We start from the raw sequence: 26817 nt of genomic DNA on the forward strand, positions 1-26817 counted from the left end.
CTCAGAAGCCTGTGAGAGATTTGTACAAACACACACTGAGACAAATAATTTCATTTCCAAATGCTGGTCCTGACAACAAACTTTCATGTTCAGCATCTGCTGCAATGCCTCATCTGAATATTGCAGCACTATACCAGAGTCCTTTGCTCCAAAGTCTTGCTGACTGTCAGATGAAGGTCAGTTTTAATGTACTAGCATATCAGTGCTTGGTAACGTGGTTGGTTGGCCCTGTTCAAACCCTATAACACAGTAAAAGTAAATTCACTTCCATGAATTCTGTCATATTTTTGATATTCAGTCATATTTGCTAGACGAGATCTTTCTTTTGTCATCATGTACCAAACTGAATTCTTAAATGTTCTCGGAAGCTGTCTTAGATTACATTTATGTTCTTTCTTACATGTCTAGACTGCGGTGATTTCCTGAAACTGTTCTAGCCATCTTGAGTTTCAAGTGCATTTCAGTGTCAGTTTAGGTTGTGTAACCCTCTGATACCAAAATGATTTTGAAGGATTCTGTAAATACTTAGCTTTTTGTTCTAGAAATTGAGAGGAGTCTATTCCATCTGTAAGTCTTACCAGTCTTCAGTCAGTCTGATTTCTTGATTCCTTGTTCCAACATGATTTTAATTTCCTTCTGTGTTTGTTCTTCCCCTGGGAAATTAATCTGAGTTCTGACATGTGTTCTCTATCTTCTTTGTTGAATCTGTGAGGCAAAGAATTGATGTTGTTCGTAGTAGTGGCTATACCTCCTGCCAATAAACTATACTTTTTGCTGCTTTAAGGCATTGTCTTCTCTTCTACTGGTTCTTGCTTGTGTACCTAAAAATAAACCCTGACACTCTCCAAAGAAGTGGCTTTTTGTTTTTCTTCTTCTTGTGCTCTCTTCAGTCTTCTCTGAGTGTTCCACTTTTCTGCTGTGGCCTGATGCATTCAACTCCTTCCAAAAGCTGATTGACCCTCTCATTCCATGTGCACCTTTCCTTTCCTGTGCAACGTGTGAGGGAGTCTGGCCTTCTAGGCTCATTTTCTGAAGTGTCACTGATTTGTTCTGTTACTTTAGGCAAGTCACTTAATCTCACTGTGGTGCAGTTTATCCACTATAAAATAAGTCTAATAATCCTTGCCTGCTTTGCTGAGCCCTGAATCTTGTTTGCCTTCTTTACATGTGCAGTCCTAAGGGTATTATAAAGCTTCAATTATTAATGTTTGGAAAGTGCTTTGAGATCTTTGGATGGAAATCCCTGTATAATCATATTTAGCACTTAGCATTTCACAGCACAGTGCAGACGCTACGTAATCCTCAGAATACTCCTGTGAGACAGAATTACCTGTCAATACAATTATTATCCTCACTTTACTGGATAGTGAGGCAGAAGGATTAGGACCTAATCCTACTTCTCTTCAAATAAATGGGAGTTCTTCTCTTGACTTCAGCAGGAGCTGGAAGAAGTCTTCTGTGACACATCAAGTTTTGAGCTGTCTGGGATGCCAACCCACACTCAACCTCATGGACCCTTCTTCCCCACCATAGTACAGAGTTTGGTATTTCCTGGTCATGTTATCTAGACTTTCTTGCATGATTAATTTTTAATCTTCCTCTTTACTATTTGGTTACCTTCTATATTATTTTATTATTTTTTTTTTTATATCTTTCCAGGTCCTAGCACATTTACCTCCTGATGCTGCATGTAACCCTGGGAGATATATAATCCATTAATTTTTCCACATCACCTTTGCAATCCTCTTCCTTCACTGATTTATCCAGTCCAGTTCTTTTGCCTCTTTTTAACAACTTTATTTTTCTGCTGGACATGTTATTGCAGACTGAACTGCTTAACTGGAACTGCAAAATTTAAAATGGAACTTAACTGCAAACTGGAACACTGCTTCTACATAGTTGACCTTATCAAATTCCTACTCGAGAGAAATTTTAGACCAGTTTTCTTGTTGTGAATATTGTACATAGTACTCTATCATCGTTATAATAATTTCATGGCTGTGATTATGCTAACCTGCCCTTTATTTCTCCCAGTTATTTCAGTCTGTTCCAATATTAGACAAAGTAGAGCTGCCTCACACTGTGGATGCTCAGGATCCACAGTCTTCCCCTTGAAATGCTAACCAAAGCAGTGCTATAAAAAGACTGCAAGAACAATTCTTTAAAATATGAATAAAAATTATTTTAAGAAATCTCTTATGTGAAGGAGAGTTTGGATGACAGACCATAGTAAGTTCATTCTTCAGAAATAAGTTGAGTTCTAAAACTTGTTTGTCAAAGAAGAAAAATCAGTCTTGCTGAGTTGTTGCATAATGCAAACATGTAAGAAGAAATTCCTCCTTAATATCAGATACTGACCACACCATTGCAGGATCACCAAAATAAGCAGAATCTGTCTTAAAATAATGAGACAAAATAATTTCTCTTCTGTCACATTGATGGTGCTTCTCTACGTGTTGGCCTGCTTTGTTCAAGGGACCATTTTGGAGTACACTGCTGTTCAATGTAAATAAAGATGTTACCATCCATACTGATTTGTTTCTGAAGACACGATTTTGAGTCAAGAGACTCTGAATGAACCTGATACCGGTGTCTGTGGAAGAGGATTCAAGGCTGAGGCTTGGCCACAGCTGCTGTTGATCACTTGCCTTTCTTCAGCTGAGGAGCTTTGGAAGACCTTCTTCCATAGCACCTCTGTACAGTGCTGGAAAAGGCATTTGGACAGAAGCTAGGTTATATGCATTGCCATGGGCTCTCAGGGGCCAGTAATACCTCTGGCAAAAGCAGCATTAAGCTAAGTAAAAGCTATCAGCAGTAGCACCATATTTCTAGCAATTTCTTTGCTTGAAACAGCTATTATTGAGCATTAAAGGTAAAATTAATTCTATAAAGGTAAACAGTTTTGTAGTAATGTGACCATGACCTATAAAGTGACAATCTGACATTAATTTTTAAGGATCATATATTCACATATGCTGTCATTGTAGAGCAAGTAACATGACTGGAAGTAGGCCTATGCATTTTGAGAATGCATTTACAGTTTAACATGCTGTAACAAATGTAAGGAGGCTCCCTCTCTCTCCCTCTAATTTTTTTTCACCAGCTTGACAGTTTTTCAAACATATTCACTGTCAGCCCTAACAACCTGTCAACAACTGCCATTATGTGAGAATTGCAAAGACTTGCTTGAGCACTGTGAAAACTGACAGACATGCCACAAGGATAAGTTCCTCAGAAACAGAGGGCTAAAACTTTTGAAAGGTGCTCCAGCCCTTCCAAGGCAAAATGAACAGTCAGATATCAGGGGAAGAAAACATACACTTGTCACATCTGATATCTATTTCTTTTCCCCTCAAATTGAGGTGTATGTGAAAGAATAAAACATAGATTAGGACAAACTCTGCAACTTACTAGAGTTGGTGCAATTTTCCCCACTGTCAAGCATATATGTAAGAAAGGCCAAATTTATCCACTGTCTGTGTGGCTAGTACAAATCCTGGGGAACATGAATAAAATTCACCCTTGTAGAAAAATCTTCTATAAATGAAATAGAAAAAAAAAGACTATGTGGCTTACTGTATGTCCTGGTTTCAGCTGGGATAGAGTTAACTGTCTTCCTAGTAGCTGGTACAGTGCTATGTTTTGAGTTCAGAGCGAAGAATGTTGATAACACTGATGTTTTCAGTTGTTGCTCAGTAGTGTTTAGACTAATGTCAAGGATTTTTCAGCTTCTCATGCCCAGCCAGTGAGAAAGCTGGAGGGGCACAAGAAGTTGGCACAGGACACAGCCTACAGCACCCGGTATTCCCAGGCGGTCTCCCATCCAAGTAAAGTCTAAACACTACTGAGCAACAACTGAAAACATCAGTGTTATCAACATTCTTCGCTCTGAACTCAAAACATAGCACTGTACCAGCTACTAGGAAGACAGTTAACTCTATCCCAGCTGAAACCAGGACACTGTAATTGAGACTATTTTTTTTTTAACATTCATTAGAATATCATGCTCAGAAGTGATTCTGCAATGCGCTGAGCACCTTATAGGGCTCATTGTCTTACTCTGTACACAAGTGTTAAACAGCTGCAATTCTGGTGACACCCATGAATTTACTAGCTTCTGAAACTGATGTAATGGAGAGCATCTATGTTTCCCATGGAAATAAAATGGTCTAATCAGGTTTGTGGGAGAAGAATAAATGATGGTGATCCTTAGTTGTATAGGACAGTATGTCCATTCTGTACACTGGTGCATCGTGTTTGAGTAACACCACACAGTGAAATCTTTGGGAATTCTGCTCTCTGAATGTCTTAGGGAAAAGCGGCATCTGGACTCCTTAGTAAAGCCAGTTAATGGCACTGGGAGATGTTCAGGATAGCCAAACAGACAGGAAAATTCTCAAACTATGAATTTCCTGGCTCTTAGTTATTGTTTCATTCTAGATGTTGTTCCTAAGTCATGAGCAGCGAACAGCCATTGAAGATGCTGGTTCTCAGTGTGTGCACCCCTCCTCTGATGGGTGTAACTGATGGGCACTCAAGTCATATCACTGTTACATCTCCTTCTCATTTGAAGCCTCATATGACTTTACTAGAAGGGCTGTGAACTGAACTTAATTAGAAAATTCATGTACAGTTAGCTTTGAAATGTGCCCCATGGTACTGAGCTGCTGGAAGAGTTTTAAATCCTAAACAGTCCCCATTTTTTGTCATTTGCCATCAGTCCCATGGGAACATATTTGTACCTTGATTTATGCATTGATTCTAATGGGATTTCTGAACATAAGCCTATGTGCACTGAGAAGAAATTTGAATATGCCTGTTCCTGTTGTTTTAATTTAAAGAAACACACCCCCCCCCAGTGATATTGAAGTTTCTTTTGTTGAATGTATATGAAATGGGGTGTGTATGACTAAAGGAAATCATAGGCATGAGTCTTCTATACTTCATATGAAATTGCAGCTAATTATAGTCTTATGGAAAAGTAAGTGGATAAGTAGAAATACTTTTTTGCTTTACGATGTAAAAATAATGAATTAAAGAAATGTTTACTGTCTAGTTTATAAGCTATGAGTTTCATTCATTTGAGGTTTAGCTGGAAAGCAATCACTCAGAGTCTCAGAAGATGCTCAGTATCTTGCTGATTTACACAGCAGAAACTATCAGTGATAGTGAAGCAGGTTCTTGTGGTTCAGTGTTGGATTTTCAGCTCTTTCGTAGTCATCATCTGTGACCAGAAGCAATTAATTCAACCCTTTGGTCTGCGTTTTGCAGCTGTGGGATAGTATCATGATATTCCTTTGCTATTTGGGAGCTGTGAGAATAAAGTTAGAGTTGAAGGTACTGAGGTCATCCAGTGATGAAGCAATAGAAATGCCTAGGTGGTTAGATAGGACGATTGCTTTGTTTGGATGCCTAACAGAAAAGAGGAACTATGACAAAAAACCCCACAAACCAGGGCAACAGCAAGAACCTCTGGCAGAAATTGCTTCATTATAATTCCCTGGTAGGATATGGCTGAGGTGTGTTTTGGGGCTTGGGCATGGCTTCTATGTTAATCTGTGCTTGTCTTTCAGCTCATAGTGGTGCATTTGCAGGGCCAATTTCTCTGGTGGAGATGATTAACTCGGGAGGCTGTGCAAAGGGTGGGTGTAGAGTTGAGTGTGAGCTCATGTTGGTGTAGGCTATGTTCCTTACAAGGCTAATGGTGTTTCCTTGGAAATGTCTCATTTTCTTTAAATATTCTGTGACACAAACTTAGAAAAACCCTTCTAAAATATGCTTACTAATAATTATCTAATAGCAACTCTTTTTGCCTATTATCAAACCAAGTAAGAAGAGAAGTCTCTTCTGTATTTTTTTAAAGAGCTTTTCACTAGAAGATACTTAATTCTCCATTAACCTTAAGCTAAGAGTTATGCCATATAGTGTATTGTGGTCCTCTAAAACAATGTTCCCTGTAGGGGAAGACACTGTAAGTGGCCTGAAATAGCACAACTCTGAAAGACAAAGAGGCTTTATACTTCTGTTTTAGTGTCTTCTATTATTTCTTTGTTCCCCATGTTCTTTTTCATTTGCAATTGTAAAAATAAGAGTAATATTCATAGCATATCCTTTTTAGGTAGATTTTCCTTCGGTTAAAAAAATATTTCAAGCATTTAACAACACTTAGAGTAAACAACATTTAAGGTAATGCTTTTTTGCCTTTTGTAACCCATCAAGTTCATTTTCTATATAGACACTCTCCCACTAGTTCTTGCTTTTAAAAATTTTTGTTTCTTGTTATTTGCTTTTATACTTCTGAGCTACACAAGGAAAGGGTATCCTTTGGTTTAATGTTTATCTGGTGGTCTAATCTTGGGTCACAGATGAGCTTAAATCAAAGCTTCAGTGATATTTATCTAATTGAGTCTAAGCTGTGGCAGCCTGTTGCAAGACTGTGGTGAGATCTGAAAAAACACTTGAGATGGTCATCTAATCCTCTGGTTGCAAGGGGCTACCTTTTGTCTTTTCCCTTGATTTCACTGTTGTTCTTAAGATGGAGATTGTTCAGGTAATACAGTTAGCTGAAATAGGATCTGTTTTTTATTAAACGGGAGACTGCCTGTGTATTTTGAGTGTCTTTCAGTACATGTGGGAATATGTAAGGTTATAAATCACAGAAAGAAAACACCATAGCACTTCAATAAAACATCCTGCTCTAGAGTGTCTGGGACAGAGAACATGAGTGTTTCACTACTTTCATGGAACATAATAAGTCACTCAGAAGACAAAGTACTTGTAATTTCTTGTTCTAATATCTAACATTCTTGGGCAGGATTCTCATCCAGGGCTACTACCTAAAGGTAAAGGACCTGACACTTCAGAGTAATCTCTCTTCTCTGGAAAGTTCTCAGGTTGAAATTCAGGTATTGCCCTGTATCAGGAACATTCTTGGTCTTGCTGTGCAGCATCTTGGAAAGTGACTGTAAACATGTAAAAAAGTTTCCTTGACCATCATATAATCAATTAAAAGTACTTTCTTCTTAACCTGAGCTTCTTTCTGACTGATTTCTGAGGTCCTGTATTCATGTTGACTTGCTCAATCCACAAAAAAATCCCATAACTTGTAAATTGACTACACGGTACCAAGACCTCGCTAGGACCAGAAAAGAACTAATAAGTGTTTCCCACAAGGACTTTCATTTGCTGAGGACAGGTTTCAGTTGTCCATCTTCACACATCTATGAAGAAATATTGATTCCAAGGATTCCAGAGACATTTGATGGTTTCAGCACTGAAGGCTCATGTTTTTTTCATCCACCACCATTCCAGTTCATCTTTTTTAAACCCTGCTGTGACTCTGGAGTTCAGGCACCAAGCGTTACTTGTCTGCCTCAGCCAGTCACTTTTGACATCAAGTGTACTTGATCTGGGGCTGGTAGTTTACTTCAAACATTGTTCATATGAATGGGTCTGGCAGCTGGGAGACTGCAAAAAAAGTGCATGAACAGTGATTCTTGTTTTCTGTCTTCAAAACAGATCTATTGTACTGTTTCTGCTGGCTGTTTTGAAGAGTCTTGACTTTGAAGCTGGAGAGAAATCATTATCTAAGTCGCATTCATTTAAAGTTGAGGCCAGTGGTCTCATAACTGATCACTCACATTAGCCTTATGAACCTTCTCCATGGATGGGTGAGAAGAATATTGCTTTATTGTAAGGTGATTTAAATAAGAAAAAAAAAAACCTATGCACTGTGAGTGCACACAGTATATTATATGTATTTATACATTATGCATCCCTACTCCTATCATTTGATTATAGATCACAGCTGTTTCTTTTCTCTCTTGACCTCCTTTAGTTTGTGACATGCTCTGCTATCATTCTCTCATGCTCCTAGTATTTTCACTATTGAAAATACCGTAATTTTCTTTTTCTCATTGTCAGGTATTTAGTCATTTTTTTTGTCCTGTCTTAGACCTTAAACTCAGAAATTTAACTGTCTTGATTTTTTTTTTTTTTTTAAAGAAATGACAACTCATGTTTATTTGATTTTTAAATCTATGCGGCAGGTCTTTCTCTAACACTCAGATCTCACCTAAAGCTTTTTCCTAGGGGTCTAAAAATGCCTTTCAAAAAAGGTAAATCTTGTTGTCTCTATTTAACCCAGGGGAAACTGGAACACTGAGATGAGTGCTTTGCTTAGAGAGAGAAAGCAGATCAGAGGAAGCACAGGCACAGAAAGGACAAGCGTAATATTATTCAGCCATGTATGAGGACCATTACAGGGAGAAGTTTCTGTGCTAAAGTCACGTTGAGACTTGGGACTGTAAACTTGTTACAGCTTGAAAACTCTTCCCTTCTGGGATTTAAATGGAGCGATTCAGTACTAGAGGTCAAAGCGACACTAGATTTGGGTGAACAGTCAGGGCAGAGGGTAAGACCAGAGCAACAGTGGAAAGGGATGAGGTGGAAAGGATGTGGTCATGTTAATTCAGTGCGGCTTCACACAAGCAGCACAAGGAGATTTATGGGAGTGTTTTTGAAAGGGAAAAGTGGATATGGTAAATGGGTAAGTCAGTGACAATTTGTGAAATTACACCTTTGTGTCATAGTTTATCAGTAATTTCCTCATGCTATATTTGGATGATTTTCCACTAGCAGTAAGAGGGATCGAATGGTGACCAACCTACCTTTCTGAATTACTAATTTAGGAAAGTAACAAAAGAATTGGGCTGCAGTGTGTGAATCATCCCAGATGAAGGTCAGAAATTACTGCCCTGTTCTGACTTTGGTTTTGCTAAAGGTACCTGAGCTTTTTAGAAACAGTTAGCTGATAACTTTCTTAGTGTGTAAGAAGCCCCGAGAAAATTGTGAAAATGCGAGAAAGCAGAAGAAACGATCTAGCGTATCAGATGAGTGATTGAAGGCAGTTGTAGTTTTGGTAACACTGCTGCCCCAGCAGCAGCCATCAGTGCCTGGAGCCCCATCATTTTGGGTGCCATCTGTAGCAAGATGCAGACAAAGCATTGCAAGGAGGAACAGAAGAACAGAAACTGGTGCGATTTTCCTAAGACCACACGACAGGTCAGAACATACAAGGGTCGTGGTTGCAGCACCTGTTTCTGCGGCCGTCCCTTCCCTCCATGGTGAAGGCTCACAGCCTGCTGTGTGTATTGAGGCAAAGCCTCTGATACTTTGCAGCGGTTCTCTTTCAGATCTAAGGGGTATGATTCAGCAGGGGTATGATTCAGCCTGTCTCAACTGAGGACTGCATGCGGAATAGTGTGAATGCATCTGTCTTAGAGTGCTGTACTGCTCTCAATCTGTTAAACGTAAGCAGTTTTGGGGTAAAATCAATGGAGATACTGATTCTGGTGAAATAAATGCTATCCCTGCTCAGTTTTGTTGATTGCCTATCGTGCCTCTCATCTGGGAGGAAAACTCTGTATGGGATTGTGGTTTTGATTTATTTCTTTCTATGGGTTATTATACTGTGTGGAAGTTTAATTCTTTTTTAAACAAACAAGCAAAAAATGTATCATAAAGCAAAAGACTCTCCCCTGAAGAATTTTATATTCTGTATCAGGCAGATATAAACCATTGGCATCAGAAGCAAGCAGCCCAGGAGATACTTGGATAGTGAAGACTTTCTGAAGGAAAAGTATGAGATTTTGATGAAAGAGGAGATGGCTTTTTGGTTGAGAAAGACTTTGCAGGGTATTGGTGGAACATCTTGGACAAGTTAAGGCAAAGGTGGTGTGCAACCCACTTCTTGCTGCTGCGTGCAGAGATGACTACTAGTCTTGTGGAACAATTGCCCTGGTTTCAGTATCTCCCAGTGATGAGTCTCCAAAGAAATAGAATAGTCTGGGGTTTATGCTGTTGTAATAACAGTTTTTGACTCACTATATGAAGTCCATTAAATTATGCATGAGATGTGCATTTTGCCCAGTTTGAACTATCCACACTAATGGAAGCACTAATGTTAGATGAATGGTATCTTTGAACTAATGTGATTCTTAACTGGCAAGCAATACGCTGTCAGTGTGAAAATGCAGGAAACCTAAATACATAGCCATGTCATGAAAAAGGGTGGTGGTGTGTACGTATAGGGGGAACTTGTAGCGTGCTGGAAAACAAATAGCTACAAGCCACTCTTAGACAAGTAAACAAATAATATGAACAGCCACATCCAAATTTGTTTGATTAATGGATGCAGAACTATCAGAGTGTAATGTAGGTAGAGGTAAGCTTTGTCTGGCTCAAAGTGTGGTATAGTGCCAAGAAATGAAATCTCAGAATCTCCTACCCTGAGATCAAGCAGGAGACAGGGTCTGACCGAGCCCAGGAGACCTTGGTACTCAAAGATGCTTATTTATATGCCATATAAAATAGGACTTTTTTCAGGCTTTGAGGGACTCTGCTGGCTCAGCCCATATGGCGAATGGCAGCCTTTCATTTATGAACAACAACAGAAAAGTATTCCAATGCTCAGAAGCATATTGGCCAGCAAGGCCATATGAGAAAGCCCAATATGCTGTTAAACAGCTGTCTGGACCCCTGTTTACAGGAGAGTGATGAGATTAAGAGCGGGTTTGTATTTTCCTCTAGATGTGTGCTGTTTCAGGGTTTCCGCAGACAGCTTGAAATCTGCTGTGTGGTTTGACAGGCTCCCCTGTTTCAATCTGCGCAGTTGTGGATGCTTCAGGGCTGTGTTTATCTTGGCTTTTTTTCCTTGCACGCATGACCTGTGAGGTCCCTGCATGAGACCAGTTGTGTTTCTTGTGCAGGGCCACTCAGCAAACTGAAAAAGCACATCTGGGAATGCTTTAATACTTGCAAAAGCTTGCATGCCCTCCTTCCCTCCTGTTACTGCAAGGATTTCATGTGAATGGAAGAGAAGCAGGAGAGCAAGTGGTGGCTTAAACAGTTTTCTGACCTCTCTGTGCTGTCTTCTTCAAAGCAGGTCTGGGTGAATAGGACAGGGCAGAGAGAGGGATCGTTATAGTGTGTCTGCTGTGTCCCGGAGGCTGCTCTCACCCTTAGTTTGGATGAGCTTATGGATTGAGAAATTGGGACTTTCCCCCAGTTTTTAGGGCTGTTCCCGAAGGCAGGTGTTGATTCCACATAAGTCTAGGGACCACAGGCTTTTGCTCCAGCTGAAGTGACTGGGAGTGTCGTTATTCGTACTGATAGAGACAGGATTGTTGTTCTAGTTACTCCATGTATGATTATGATTGGTTGTATAAAATACTATTGCTACTCCTATACAATAAAAGCTATAGTTCATTCACCAACAGCATTATAAACTTGGATTTAAAAAAAACTTTTTGTCATTGTTTGGGGAATTTTAGTATATTTTTTGTATTTATGAGACTTCATCTTGAACCACTCAAGCATATTTCACTGGTAAGGGAAAGCTGAAATTCTCAGCTGTACCAGGACTCCAGGAGCTAAAGCTTTAAGAATCATCCTGGATGGCATAATCTCCCCAACAGGTATGGAAATCGTTGGGGAAGTCCTTCGTGTATTTGTTTGCTTCATTCCATCTCCCTTCCTGTTTTTTTAGTAACATCAGTATTGACTTCTGTGCTTTGTTGTTAGAAAAGTCTTAATTTGACTGAGTATTTTAATAAACAGAATCCCTAGAAGTAACAACTTCATGCACAATGAATTGTTCTCAGGTCCTGACATTAACAGAAGCCTGTGCCTATATCAGCCAGTGATAAAAGCCCTCTCCCTACGGGGTACTTCCCCAGTTGGACGAGTTTTTCCAAATTCTTTTTTTTTCATATCGGGCTTGCATTTGTGAGACTTCTTGAGGGTTTGGGGTGTTGCCCCCCCCCCCTTTTTTTTTTCTTCTTTTTTTCCCCTGTATTTCTGCTTCGAATCGGAGAGAAGTAATTCTCAGAAATGTGGTAACTTTGATAACTTGATTTTCAGAGACTTCCAGCTCCCAATGTTGCTTAAATTTTTTATAGAGGAGACTCTATTACCCTATATTTTAGTGGGCTTCAGACATACCTTCATGTCTTGGGAAGGCTGGTAGGGGACAGGTTGGAAATACAAGACAGAGTTTTTAAAAAGAACTTACCAAGAAGATTGTCTGGGTGATTTGTAAAGGGACAGATATTAACACGTTTGAGTTTTCATGTTCACTGATTTTTCAGAAGCTCTGAGGGAACATTTTTCAAATGTGTGAATTCAGGACTGTAGTCCTTGCTGTCCTTCAGTGGAACTTTTTATCCTGATATCTCAAATTAGTTTGAAAAAAAATGTTTATAACATAAGTGTATACAATAATATTAAATTAAGCCAGCCTTTATAAATATATAAAGGTATAGGTATCAGCTTTTAGTGTCATTGTGTACCTAATGAAGACCTCTAAAGACAATTTCTAAAATAACATTCTCGTTTTTAGGGGTAAAAATGGCAAAGCAAAATAAAATAGTTTCTATTTTCCCAGTATCTTTGGACTGTAAAAAGCAGGACTCCAAAGGGAGATTGCAAAGGTCATGGAAACAGTTAAACCACAGTTTAAGACAGCTGTCGTGCTCTCCTTATTCTGTTTTTCTAACCTTATATTTGCAGTTATTTTTTCAGCTGCTTTTCTTTAGAATCCCTGAGATAAATAATAAGAGGTGTAGTAATATCCCTGCTGTTAAAACAGTATCAGCAAATAACCTGTGTGAGCCCAATTCTTTCCTTGTAGAGAATCCTAGATTCAGAGGATAGCAAGTTTAGACAGCTCTGTCACTCATAACAGCAGTTTGTACTTGTATGCACCTAGAAAGATAGAATTTACATTTGAGGTGAGATCCTGTTTGAAAACAAGGCATTTTTTCCCCTCCTTTGGGAATCTCTGCAGTTGAAGTAAAGAAAGCAGATGCAAAGTGCTCTGATGACCAGTAACTGAATGTTAAAAAAACCAAAACCCCAAAAACCCAACCCAAATTAAATACAAGGATGCTGTGCTTCTTTGAGACCAGGCAGATCATGGACTTGTGGAGTTGACTGTAGCCATTTATAGGAAAGAGATTGTTTTACAGCTCTAGGAGGGTGTAGGGGATGCTCTGTCAACACCTGTGAGAACAAGGTCCGTGCTATAAGGAACTTAAGTTTTGGTCAAGACTTCATATGACAAACAGGATGTGTGGATGAAGTTGACTACGTATGAATGGGTAGCTGGGAAGAAAAGGGTGGAAGTAATGGATAGAGAAGTGGCCAGGAAGGAAGGTATTGAATTTCCTCAGCAAAAGCATGCAGTGATCATGAAGAAATAGGTTCTTCTGTTTTTGTTGGCTTCCTGCATGCCTCACAGAAGAACTAAGCTTTCAGAAGGAATTTGGGTAAGACTTTGAGAGCCTACAGGCAAGTTCAGGAATGGTTTTCCATGTAGAATAGCACCTGCTCAGTGCAGGCAATACTGGAAGATAAGAGTTGGCATTATCTGGCACATGATATACAGGAGCTGTGTGAGAAGTAGGAATCAATGAAGTTTTGCAAGTATTACAACGAGCAATTGTGCATCTACTAGCAGCATTGCTAATATGCCTGAGAACAAAAAGAACAATTCTGCAGTCAGTGTTCTGTAGCTCTGGTAATCAAGGAATGCCAAAAATTAGAAATGAAAAGTCCTATTAGTTCATCTCCCCCTATAAAGGGATGTTTCCTTTGTTATGTATGATAGTAATTAGCTTGCTTGCAAGGGGAGGAAGTATGGAACAGAAGAGATTTAAAATAGTGATGGAGAGCCCAGGGCTGGGGGGATGAGACTGCAACAGAGGATTATCAGGGCTGAGAACAATGGTTTAGTACTTTCCACCTCCAAAACATTGCATAGATATTAACCAATTAATCTGCACAAATGAGCCATGAAAATGATCAGTGGCTTTGTTGAAGTCCAAACACAGTGAAATCATGTTTCAGATTTAGCACTTAATGTTCCCAGTCGTATGGCTTAGACAGGAGAGAGTTTGAGATTTCAAAGAGGTGCTGACTCTAGGTGAGCATCCAAGACCACCATTACGTTGCCCAGGGGTGTACGGCTGGAAGATCCTTTCATAGATTTAAAAGCAGCAAGGACTGCTTACTCTGACGCATAACATAAGCTATACAATTTCAATAGTGATTCCTTTTAAAGTTCTTTTACTTGTGATTAAACTGAAGTACACCTTTTCAAAAGAAGGTTTTGGTTTTAGTATTCTAAAACATAAATAACTTGCCACATTACTTTAAAACTTGTTCCAATAATTAGTTAGCTTTCCTTCCACTCTCTCCTTTTAAGTAAAGAGATAGTAAATGAGAGATCTTTAAAGACTGAAATAATTGTTCCTTTCTACATAGATAGTGTTGGGTTTTGTTGCACCTCTAGTGATTGTCTTATAAGGCCAGAAATATAAACATTACGTTCTTGAACTTTTTCCAAATCTTTCTTATGCAATCCAGAAACATTCTGGGTTCTCCCAGCATTTTAAAAATTATTTTCAGTTGTTACGCTATGGCTTATGCAGCAAATAACAGGTGTGTGTGTTTTCAATTCTGGGATTTGCTCTTGGAGAAAAATAATTAACACTGGCAGGAGTTTGATTGCATTAATTCACAAAAAGAAACACCCAAACGATAAATCCATAGTGGGAGAACTGCCCATATGTTACAGATTGGCTTAACATGGATGAGGCATTAAATAAACTAAGTCTGAAAAATAAAAACCTTATCAGCTTTATTAGTGTTGAACTCTGTGGCTTCCACTGGGGCTGACACACTTAATTAAAGATGCTCTGGTCTAATTAGGTTGCACATCAAAAATACAAATACAAGTTGGGTTTTTTAAAGACCTGTCTGAGCTCCAATTCCCAATGTTGTGAATATTTATTTTATTCAGTTAGTCTCCACCTAGACTGAGTGTTGTTAAGTCAAAAATACAGGGATGGTGATATTTAGATTTCTTGCACTGAACAAGGCTGGCTCAGATCCTAAATGCCTGTATATCTGAAGAAGACAAGTGTGGGCCAGGGGGAAAGATGACTTTATTTTGAATTTTAAATCATTATCTGATTCTATTTGACTGGCTTAATTCTATTGGTGACTAGCTCATGAAGAAATCCATCGCCTTCATTTGTTTTACTACCTATGGGATTGATTCCCCTGTGGGTCCAGTCCAACCTCTATCAAGGTCAATGGGAAAACTGCCATCGATTTAATAGAAGATGGTTCAGAATCAATGGGAATGCTGCATGTCAAAATGGAGGAGTGTTTCTTCCATCTCCTATGCTTTAAAAACTGAACTCTTCTCCTTCTATCAAACAGGACAGATCTATCATACCCTGTGGTATGTTCCCATGATTTTTTTCTCCATGGGCAGGGTTGAGCTTGGAAGCCTTTGATTCAGCCCCTCTAGTTCCTGTATATGGCTCTTTTTTCAGATTGATATTGGAGCTTTATAACCTTGTCAGTCTTTTACTGCCATTTTTTGGTACTAGTTTTTGAAGGTTTTTTTCTCCCCCCCCCCCCCCCCCCTTTTTTTTTTTAAATTTTAATTTGTAATTTTCCTTAATGCAAATTGCAGCTGCTTCTGACATCAATGGTTTTGTATGCTCTTATGTTCAGGACAGCAGGTCTGAACTGAACCTCCCATCTACTGGCAATAATTTTCACTCCCGATGATGGCATTTGGGCAATTCCAAATCACTGTGAACAAAATGCTTCTATTTCTAATGCCTGTCTAACCAGATAATTATAGCTCAGCCAAACATATATTGGCTGAGGACAGGTATAAAATGAGAGCATTTCTAGGCCTTTTCATTAACGGAAAATTCAAGCCCATACATAGCTTTTTAGAATCCACCATTGATTTCTGGTGCTGTTTTGGTAGCTCTAAATCTTAAGTGACACCTAGACCTCCCTCAGTGGTAGAAGAGGGGAGGGTTGAGATCAGCAGCATGAGGCCTGTGATTCTCGCTGATTTTACTCAGTTTGTGAAACCTGAACCGATGTGTTGGAAAATGGACACCTAAGAAGAAATGGTTGGCCACAGTTTTAAGTCTGGCCTCATTTACAACTGTGAACACAGTAATATGTCCCAAATATTATCCCTGTCACATCCTATTGTGGAGTTATTTTGCTTTTGCACATTCAGTGTTAACTTTGATTTTTCTTAGTGACTAGAAAGCACACAGACTATCTGCCTTTTGCAGTTTGCTGTACCAGGGTTTGTTACTGGATTAGGATTTTGGAATCATTTAAAACTATTTATTGGAGAAAGAAGACAGACAATTCTGATTTATTAGGAGTGACTTAGTGTTAAATGGAGTGCAACTCCAGGCTGCCTTGAGCTATTTTGGCTTTGTTTCCTGCTTTGCTCATTGTATGTGTGTATTTGTGTGTGCACATCCATACAAATTCAAATCTCAGAGCTGAAGAAAACAGCAGTCTCCTTGCTCAACCAGTGATCTACCTAGAGATAGCTAAGTACTATAAGTAGCTGTGATGTCTCAGTGGTTGAATTACTCTTTTTAATCATTTCTGCTCAACAAATCTACAGTAATTATACAGATCCACAAGTCGGCTTCATATTCTGTGCCCCATAATTGAGAGCAATTCCAGGATCCATGTTCGCCATTATCTGCCTAAGGACATAAATACAATTGCAGTAGGTACTCAAGGCAGCAGTGAGCAAAGGAGAGATGCAGTACTACAAGAACCATTCCTGTTGAGACACTGGTTAGCTACATCTGGGTCTGGCCCAGATATAGCAACCCTGACAAACAGCAAGGGCTACCTGTGTGGGTAGGTGGTGGGACCTGCCAACATGTTTGCCATTGCTACTTCTAAGACCCTCTCTGCTTGTAGACCAAGCTACTGATTTTATTTTTCTCACACTGGATAGCATTGAATGTCATGCATCTGTAATCTGTGGTGTGATTTGCTGCTTTTCTCCGTGCACTGCTATCTTCAGGCCCTTGAGGGAGAAAAGGTTTGATGCATAAATTGTGAGCCATGACAGAAAACGTGGCCTTGTATGTTTTACTGTTAGTATGAGCCATCTCAGAATGGAGTGGCAGCTTTATCAGTGAATATCCAGCAGTTTTTTTCAGATGAAGTTAGACATTTAGGAATAGATGCACCTCTTTCTACTTTCCGAACATACATTTTGTTATGACACCTTACGGAGCTCATCTTAAACCCTGCTTCAGGGCAAAAATATTTATAGCACACTTTAAATAAAGCATATTATGTGTTTTGTACAAACATATGTATCATTGTCCCCCTAGCTGGAGCTGATATAATTTCTGACACCAAGTGCTATGCCTCATGCAAAATTCATGACATGTCATTGCATAAGAATGAATGTGTTTCTTTAAAATACAGGCTCTCCAGCCATGATAACCACTTCGTTTGCAGTTTCAAGAACCAAAATCCTTCCTTGCTGTGAGTGTTTGAGTGAAACACTGTGTCAGTGACTGGCAGCATCAGAGTCTAGGTGGTAGGGTGATTGTGGTTTTCTCCTGCAGATGGTCTTTACATCTAAGTCAATGGTATTTGTGGCTCTATATTCAACATAAATCATCCCTTAGAGTAGCAACAGGGCTGGTCAGTGAATACTTGTCTGACTCTTGGATATATAAGCATCCCCTTGTTAAAAGCTTTCAATACTGAAACTTTTCAGTTTCTAATCCTTATTTATAAAGAGAGGAAAAAAAATAGTTCTGTCAACAACATACCTGTGGCAGAAAGATATCGTAAAGTCATAATGTACTGCTGCATGCATGTACAGGCATAGATTAAGTCTGCTTTGTGCATAGCGTGGCACAAGCATAATGTAAAAGTGGTCCCCAACCTCATGGATGAACAAAATGAACAAATAAGGGGGCACAAAGATAGTGGGGGGAAAAAAAAGCTGATTTGAGAAAAAAACCGCAAACCCCGCTCCCCAAACCCCCTAAAACCCAACAAACCCCAAAACTTCAGGGTGTGGATGGAGAAGAGCTGAGCAGTGCCAGGCCTTGCCTTCTGACTAATACTGGAAAGTGCCTGCGCTGATCTGGGCTCCTCTGCTTGCTTCCCAGGGGCGAGAGGCAGCAGCCTCAGCTGGGACGTGGTGCTGTTTATTCTCATCTCATAGCTGTGGAGCCAAGGAGCAGTGTTTAGGAAGTTCATCTCTGGTCTCTGTCAGCTCCTTAGCAGCTTCATCTCTCTGCTGGGGAAGAGGTGGTGGAGAGTCTCCACTAGAGGCGACTGAGAGGCCATGGAAGAACATGATTACTTTTTGAACAGCTGAGGGGGTGATTAAAGCATAACTTTAAAAAGGAAATATTAGTTAAAAATTAAAGATTGGAAAGTCAGGAGGAAAAGGGTTTAAAATAAAGGCACTGTTCTTAAATTGTCCTGGACTAGCTGTTCTGTTTGCAGGGTGTGCTTGCAGCTATGTGGTGGTTCTTGAAGAGACCTGGCACGTGGCTTTCTCCCGGGGCAAAGTGGCTTCCCCTGTGGCTGAGGTGAAGTCTAGCTGGCACCATAACGCGTGCATGATGATTTCTAAGGCCGTGTTTCGTAGCACATCGAAAGCCTGGTACTGTGGCAGCGACTGCCCCTTAAAACCATGCTGGGATGTTGATGAAACACAGCAAAACCTATTGAGTCCTATTAGTTATAAAGGCTAGAGAGTGTTGTCTCTTATATTAGAACTAACATCATCTTCTTGTGCAGAAAATCACTGCTCTGACGCACCTGGCTCCATCTCCCTGCCATTAAACCAATTAATACAACAAATGGTATTTTATAATAAATATGTGTCACTTTCATGATTTTAACTGGTCTTTTGATTTGTTTCCTATTTTATGTTGTTTAGACAGACTGATTTAGACAGTTAAAAATCCACTTAACCATGATACATTGTGGCTGCCTGACAGACAATAACATTGATATATATGACTAGATGAATCTCTAATTAGATTTTGGCAGCGCTGTCACAGTCAGGGAAAGTTTCCCCAAGTACTCTATTGAAATGATATTTTATGCAACCTCATGGAACAAAGGCCATTTTTAATTAAGCAGGTCCCCTCAAAGGGACGTTAAACTTAATGTCATTTTTTTCAGTGGCCTTTGCCCTTGCAGTATCTGCCTTCTCAAATATACTCTTTGGTAGCACGACTTAAAGTGTATATTAAAAAAAGTACATAAAACAGATAAAAATAGGTTAAAAAATGATAACTGAAGCTTGCCCTGAATGCTATATGTAAAATTAGTTGTAAGCGTGGAAGCAACAGTCATTTGATAAATTATTATTGTTATTTATATAGTCAAGGAAAAATGTAGTTTAGAACCAGAAAATGATTATATGATTGCATAATAATATCAATTTTCTGTAAACCTCAGCTTTTATGAACACTTCAAAGTAACTATAGAACAGAAGAGACTATTAAGCAAATGGAAAACCTATTTCCAATAACATCTCCCTAAAATACTTCAGGTTAGTTTCAGAGCTGGAGAGAGGCCTCTCAGAGGTCTCTGGATACTAGTGCAATTTAAATGTGAAATAAGAGGTACATACAGCTATGCTGCACTTAATGGAGATGTACATCATCTTACTTTCTCCAAACCTGCAGTGAGCTAGGTGTTAAAATCTGCATTGCTTGACTTAACACTTGCCATGATAGCTGCACATGAAAGATATAAAAGAAGCAATCAGATTTCCTCTTCTGGATCTGGACTGTTCAGGTTTCATCAAGACTGCAGAGAGCAGATGTGAGCACAAGATCTGGAGTGCTAACCTGGGAGTATCTAGTGGCCCACTGGCATACAAGTTAAATAAAAGCTTTCCCTGTGGATGTTTACAGCTTAGAGAAAAACAAACAATAAATGTACTATTGCTGTATCCTAGCATTTAATGAGTAAAGATCCATTTATTCCTAAGTACATATTAAGAAATCTCTAATGATACTAGTTGGAGTTGTGTGTGTGGATTGCTATACATCAAGAAAAAAAGGAGTTGAGGAGAGTGATGCTGTGGGAAGGGCCAGAGTATGTTGAATGTTTTCCAATCCCATCAATTTCAATGGGAGCAGAGCATTTTTTTTTTCATCCTATAGAGATGAATCCTCTAATTAGCAAAACAAGGGCTGTTGGACAGTCATTGATGTCTGTAGCAATTTTGCCATTAATTGCAAGAAGTGCAGAATTCGACCTAGTCTACTCAGACCATCTATACATATCACTAAGGAGGTCATTCTGTGGATTTGCCTATACGAAGAAGTTAGTGCGGTAATTTCAAGTGTGAAGGCAGAATGTATCACACTGATGTCCTGTGTGGGCATGTGTGGTGCCCTTTAAAGCAAGAGTTAGGCTACGGCTTATTTTCATATGAAAATAATACCCATGAAAATACAAATGGGAATTTGCTGTTCCCATTCCGTCTCTATTAATTCCAGAAGTGAATGGCAACTGCAATATTTGAGAAGCCTTGCTCCTCTCCCATGCCAGCGAGCAATTTTGTACAAAACTATCTTTTCTGTATATTTTTGAGGAACCGGAGTGTAGTAAACTGAAAAACATACTAATTTTTTCGCAGAAACAAGTTCTGTGGACCTTGTAACATGGTGTGATCAACTGAACTCAAATACTAAACATCCCAGAACTGCAAGAAAAAGGTAACTACTTTGTTTTGGGTTTTGCTTTTTGTTTGTTTATTTTTATTCCCCCCCGTTTTTTTCCTAGTTGTAAATTTATTTGGAGGGATTATAGTTCATGACATCTCATTTTTTTTAATGCATTTTGGCTTTGTACTAGTATTTGGTGAGATTTTCTCAGCAACTCTGAATGGAGAAGGTAAGTTTACTTACCTCTGCTCTACCCTGTGATTTGTGAGGAAGATGTGGTTAAGATCAGCTTATAACACCCAAGAAAATAGAAGCTTTCCATGCGTGATTTTTAAGGGAGTACACTCGGCACCTACTAGCTTAGTGCTGTCATGGTAAGCCTTGTCAGGAAAAGATACACCCTCCAGTGCAGTTTTAGGTGACCATTTCTGGGATGTTTAGCTAATGTTCTAGTCACCCTTCTCTGTCTCCTCCTTGAGCTCTAAATTTATTTGCTTAGGCATTTAAGTCTTATTTTAGGGCAGGAGCTTATTTTTCTTCAATAACCCCAATTTGCCTTAAACAGTAGATCTGATATCTTCTCTACTGATGAAAAAGATAGGAGGCTGTTAGCGCTGGTGCTATTTATATTGTGCTGATGGGTCTTAACCATCTCGCTGAGCAGTGCTGATGGTTTAAAATAATGACTAGGCAATAAATTTTTACTGGGACAGGTGTACAAATAGTACCAAAAAGAGAGGGCTGCTCAGGGTCAGACTATGCAAAGAATAGTGTCCCAGATTATAGTGTAAGGTGAAACTGTTTCATATACTGGTAGGACCTGACGACACATGGTTTTAACTTTAGCCATCAAGACTTATTTGCTATCATTAAGAAGATCCACAGGTATCTAATACTTAGACCTGTCTGAGTCATAGTCATCTCAACTTGTGTTTTCAAAACTATTAATTTGGAGAGAGGAGGAGTGTCTCTACCAACCATTGACTTCAGGGGGAACCAAAGCTGCACCCAGAAAAATCCTGATCTTGCACTGATAGTTGCAATCCTCTGCCATTTCCAAAACCTCCATGAGACTCCTGGAATTCCTGTCATGACTGTACCAGATGTGGATAATGGGAAGACAATTAATTAATCCTGACTTTAGTATAGGACAGCATAGGTAACTCGTGCTAATTTACCATGATGTCCTACTGTTATACTGAGTATTGAGTTATTTGATAGCAATGTTTGTTTCTATCACTGAAGACATTTTTCATAAGTATTTTTTCCACTAGAAAATTATAAAACAAACCCAGATGTTTTATTTTCTATTGTTTTCAGCTCGACACTTCAGTTTTCTTACTACAAAAAGTCAGGTTTTGTTTTTACCATTTAAAAAATGTCCACGCTTAACCAGCTCTGATATTCACACTGCAGCATCTACTTTCCACCAAATCACACTAAGATATTTTTCAATAAATGAATAAAGTATATAGAGCAGAAGGTGGAAAGTGGGTAAGTTTAAACCAAATGTAAAAGGTCATGTTAAAATTGTGATTTAAAGTATGAGCAAAAAGGTAGATCCTTTTGACCTAAGTAGTTCATCACCTGTTTACATCACTAACCAAACTTCAGTGCAGTTTCTGTACCTGGATAATACTATGCGAGTATTTACTAAGTTCATGCTACATGCATGTGGAAGAGTCCAGCAGCATTTGTTTGTTCAGCAGATACACGTTTTGAGTTCTGTAGTCAAATGGGAGCTATTATAACCTTGCTAACGATAGTTTTCAATATGATACAATCAAAACATTGTATGCTTTTGCTGAAGATAGCAGTGTCATTGTAAAGACTGTATGTTTGAATGGTAGTCTTAAATACCTGTACTGCACACACTTTTTTCCCTCAGGACACCAGGCTTGTGAGATAATATATACAGTACTTCAGAATGTAATAAAACACTCATCAACTGTCAAATGTAGAATTCACCTGCCCCATGTTCTAGTGTGGATTTATGCCATCTGATTTGGAGAAGCAATTAAAAATTCTCAAGCTGGCAGTTAAGTAGTTTTATCCTATACTTAGTTATCATAGTGTCAGAGATAGTCCACCACTGGAAAAGATGTCAGTTTGGCAAAATATGTAGTTTACCCCTTGGAAGCTGTAGTGCTTGTATGTCCTTCCAGGTATCTTTTTTGTTTGCTCTGTTATCGTTATACAATTGTGAGCATCACATGACTGGTGTTTGATTTGGTTATAATGTTTTCTTTCTTCTGGTTGAACTGTAGAGATAAGTGACTGTTCAGTCCAAGGTCTTGGATTTTAAATGAACAGCTAGCTGTTCCTTCATTCATCACTTTACACCTAAATGACAAACCACGAGCATGAAAAAGGAAGGTAACACAAGGGTCTTTGTCAGCAAATAGGGACGTACTTCACATTGTAGCTTTGCTGAGAGTACTTGGCTGTTACAGAATACCTTCTACTCAGTAATTCAGAACACTTTACAAATACTTCTATTTTAAGCTTCTTAGCATTCTTGTGCACTGAGGAAATGTTACTTTCCCATCTTGCAAATGGGTATACAGAAGAACAGAACGTGGAAATGGCTGAGTAGCTTTATCAGTTCTGGAGGGTATCCCTGTAGCAGGCAGCTGGCACGCAGGACAGGTGCCAGGATGTTTGCATTTATATCAGAAACCTGTGTGAAGACCCTGACTCCTCAGCTTCATTTTGTTGTTTACCTTTAAGCAAGGATGTGACTGGAAGCATTGGTGATGAGCTGAACAGGTATGTTCTAAGCAACTTGAGGTGGAAAGACACAGCCAAGAAAATAACAGTTGCTTGAAATGATCTTACTGTCCCTAATCCTTTCCCATCACAGACTGATTTTTTTTTTTTTTTTTTATTTCAGAAGAAAATTATCTTTAGGGGAAATCAGAAGGAAGAGAAAGAACAGGAAGGGTACAGCTGTTTTCCTCCACAAAGAACTGTCTTAGGGTAGGTATAGGGGTGAAAAGAAGAATTAAAAAAAGCCTGTCCTTATGGTTGGCAAGTGTTGCCACTGTGGTGGTCAGTGGATGTTTTCCACATGTGTACGTGAGGGCAGCAAGGATCCTAGAGCTTGTTTTTCTTCTGTGTGCAGCACAGCACGTTGGCCTAGATTTTATTGCTGTGACCTGAACTCATCTTTGTACCATAGGGGAAATACTTGCCGTGCTTTACAGATCTTGGAGACAGTCTCATTTTCTCAGCACAGAGCTAATATATCAAGCTAATTTACTGCCGTGGTGTGTTGCAAAGCCTATATAATACTGAGTAAACATTGTTGGCTTATACATTAACTGTAACTAAAACCCTGTGCAAACTTTATTCTGGCTTCAGGGTTTTCCTTGAAGGAGTGACTAAGAAGGGTAGAGGGATTTTTTTTTTTCCTTGGTTGTTGGTGGCTTGGGTTTTTTTGTTTTGTTTTGTTTTGTTTTTTCTGCAGTAAGGAAACTTTACTCTTGAACTTGGCAGTTCTGTTAATTCTGGGTCAAGTGGCAGGCATGGTTGGAGCTTTCTGTGTGGATCACTCAATTGACTCCTTTTCTTTGTCAGGATCTCTTAGCAGTGTTTAATGTGCTTTCTTTTTCCTATTTGGTGTGCAAATATAGCTGAAGAAAATGAGAATCTAGATGTCTGTCTGCTTTGGAAACTTAGTGGAGCTGATATGCCTTCATATGGCTAAGGATTATAATGTTTTGGATGATCTTCTAAAAAAGGAAACCAAATATTTAGTTCTTTGAATTTATGTGGGATTCCTTATCTGAGGATTGTAACGTGCTTTACCAGCAGGAATCGATTAGAAAATAAAGCACTCATGTAAGTAATATCCTTTAAAAGGGAGGCAGGATACCACCAACATATTATTTTATTTGGTGAAAAGAAATACCAGTGTTTGTCAGTATATAGGTTAAAACCATTGAAATTTGGTTAAAAAAACCCATTGTGATCATTTGCTATGGTTCTCAGTGATCCAGTTGTGTAGATGAACAGACCAAAGTTGTAGATCTTAAGTAACTAGCCCAGTATCACGCAAAAAGGCAAATGAGCAATGCAGGAATTAGTAATCCTGATTCTCAGAGCCCAAACTAGCTGAGAGTGCTTTCTGAATGCAAGCTGCAAAAATGATGCTCTTATCCATTAGATTAACAGTGCAAAACTGCCAAACTTACCAAGCAAGGAGTGAACTGAAGGGATCCGATGAAGGTATTGATTTGATACCATAAAAGTCTGACTAAGCTCAGTCCTGCCTGTATCTGAGCAAAGCATGCATTTGGGTTCTTGTTTGAGGATTGTTCAGATACCTTGTAATTATTGAAGTAGTAAGGCACTGATAAGAGAAAACAGCAGCGGAATGAGTATGTGCCGGAAGCTCATAAATCCAGTCTATTAAAAGAGGTGGTAGAAACACCATTGCTTTGGAAATTTAAGAGCAGACTGGTTGCTCTTGTAGAAAGTGTCCTCGAAGGAACCTGTCCTAGAAAGGTCTGGGCAAAAGCATTTTTCTGTGTGCAATTCCTATGAAACTTTTTTCCCCAGTGTGTACATTTCTATTATTTAGAGTAACCATATGTTCTAGTTTTACTGGGACTTTCCCAGATTCTCATGTGATACTGTCCCAGTGTCCTGGGAACATGAAATAACATTAATCAGAAAATGTAAGGGCTTTATTTGTATTCAGGGCATATTGCTCTGTCGAGTAAAATTCATTCTGGCTTAACTGTGAACAAACTTTCTAGTGGATGAGTGTTAATCTTATTGAACAGTGGTAGGAATGAAAAGCAAAACATCATCAGAGCTGTTGTTTTGCTCAAAGTGAATATTAATGTCACCTATTCTGTGTTTCATTATAAACTTGGTGCATTACTGGAAAAAAATTCTCTCCCATGAGAAAGAGCCAAATATCACTACTAAGATAGATTCTGACAATAGGGACATTAGTGTTTATTCTTGAAAAACAATCCCTATTGTCTTCTGCAGGAATCTGGCAACCCCAAAATGAGTCACTAAAAAGCATCCCGTTCTTTTGTTTCTAAAATTGAATCACTTTTAATCACTTTAGATTTCTACTACATGGGGACAAAATTTCAGCAGAAGGAATACTTACAAACTTTCCCTCTCAACTCACATTCCTTTATGTCTCCTTCATAGGAGTTTACTACTGCTAGGGCCTGATTTGAAAGTGTCACAGTCTGTACAATAATGGCTGTGATGCTTTTTGAGTTTGCTACAAAACAAAAGATCATTTCTCACTGTTTTTCTTGCACTGGTGGGGAGGGACGGAAGCAGCCTCTGGATTGTTTTCTGTTTGTTCTTCAAAGCAAGCCAATTGAATCATGTTTTTGTTTTTTATTGAAGTCCAGTCAAGAGATGATTCTTTCATGGAGGATGGGTAAACAGATTACACGGAATCCTATTTTTACTTCGTTTTGAGATACGAGTTAGCCTTGGACCTGAATTTTGGTATTCTTTTGTATACTACTTAATTTTATGATTGAGCCTGGAGGTCAGAATTCTACAGTGGATTGAGAGTCTTTTCTGTTCCTGCCTAAAGCAGGAACAAATGGATACTACAGGCCTGATCTAAACCCCAGTGAGGGCAATGGAAAGACTTCATTGACTTTGGGGTTTGGATCAGGTGCCTGTTAGAGATTGTGTTTTCATATATGTAAGCAAAATCCTGGAAGAAAAATATCTGTTAGTTTCAGATTTCATTACAAACTCCAAATTTGTACCATTCTTTTTAGATCTTGCTTTTGGAAACTCTTATTATAGTGTAAGAAGAGTATAGATAATCTTTGAATTGTACAGGCAGTAAAAGCAAATACTGTACTTACCAGCAAGGAAAGACAGACAAGGTAGCTTGTTACATGGAGCTATGAGTCCACTCCATTGTCTTCACTGAGATTGCTGAATTTCAGAGGTATGCTTTCCCAGTGCTTGGGAATCCAAAATCTCCTATAGTTTTCTAACATTTTTAGTAAGTTCATGATTGACTCAAGTATTAATTATCATTTTCTTGCAGTAGAGAATATCCATGTTTAACAGTTCACCCAAATGTCTCAAAATCCTTCATGGGTTAAAAAGGGCCTTTGAGAAGCAGTTGTGCAGTGATGGAACTGGAGTGTAACCTCCATGTTCTCTTTCCCTGTCTGTGACTTTACTCATTCAGCCACCGTTCTTCTCATCATTTTATGATCAGCTAGCAACCTTTTCC

The 26817-nt window shown here is 39.0% G+C and overlaps 1 long non-coding RNA gene across 1 annotated transcript in view; it reads left to right on the forward strand.

Moving 5' to 3' along the window:
- LOC128145999 (uncharacterized) overlaps positions 1–26817 on the forward strand; it is a 394153-nt gene that overhangs the window by 55603 nt on the left and 311733 nt on the right. The window contains exon 3 of the long non-coding RNA XR_008236652.1: positions 20549–20627. This is a non-coding gene — a long non-coding RNA (uncharacterized LOC128145999). The remainder of the gene's footprint in view (positions 1–20548; positions 20628–26817) is intronic.

The sequence above is a fragment of the Harpia harpyja genome, chromosome 9 (assembly GCF_026419915.1).
Source record: "Harpia harpyja isolate bHarHar1 chromosome 9, bHarHar1 primary haplotype, whole genome shotgun sequence".
NCBI classification, from domain to species: Eukaryota; Metazoa; Chordata; class Aves; order Accipitriformes; family Accipitridae; genus Harpia; species Harpia harpyja.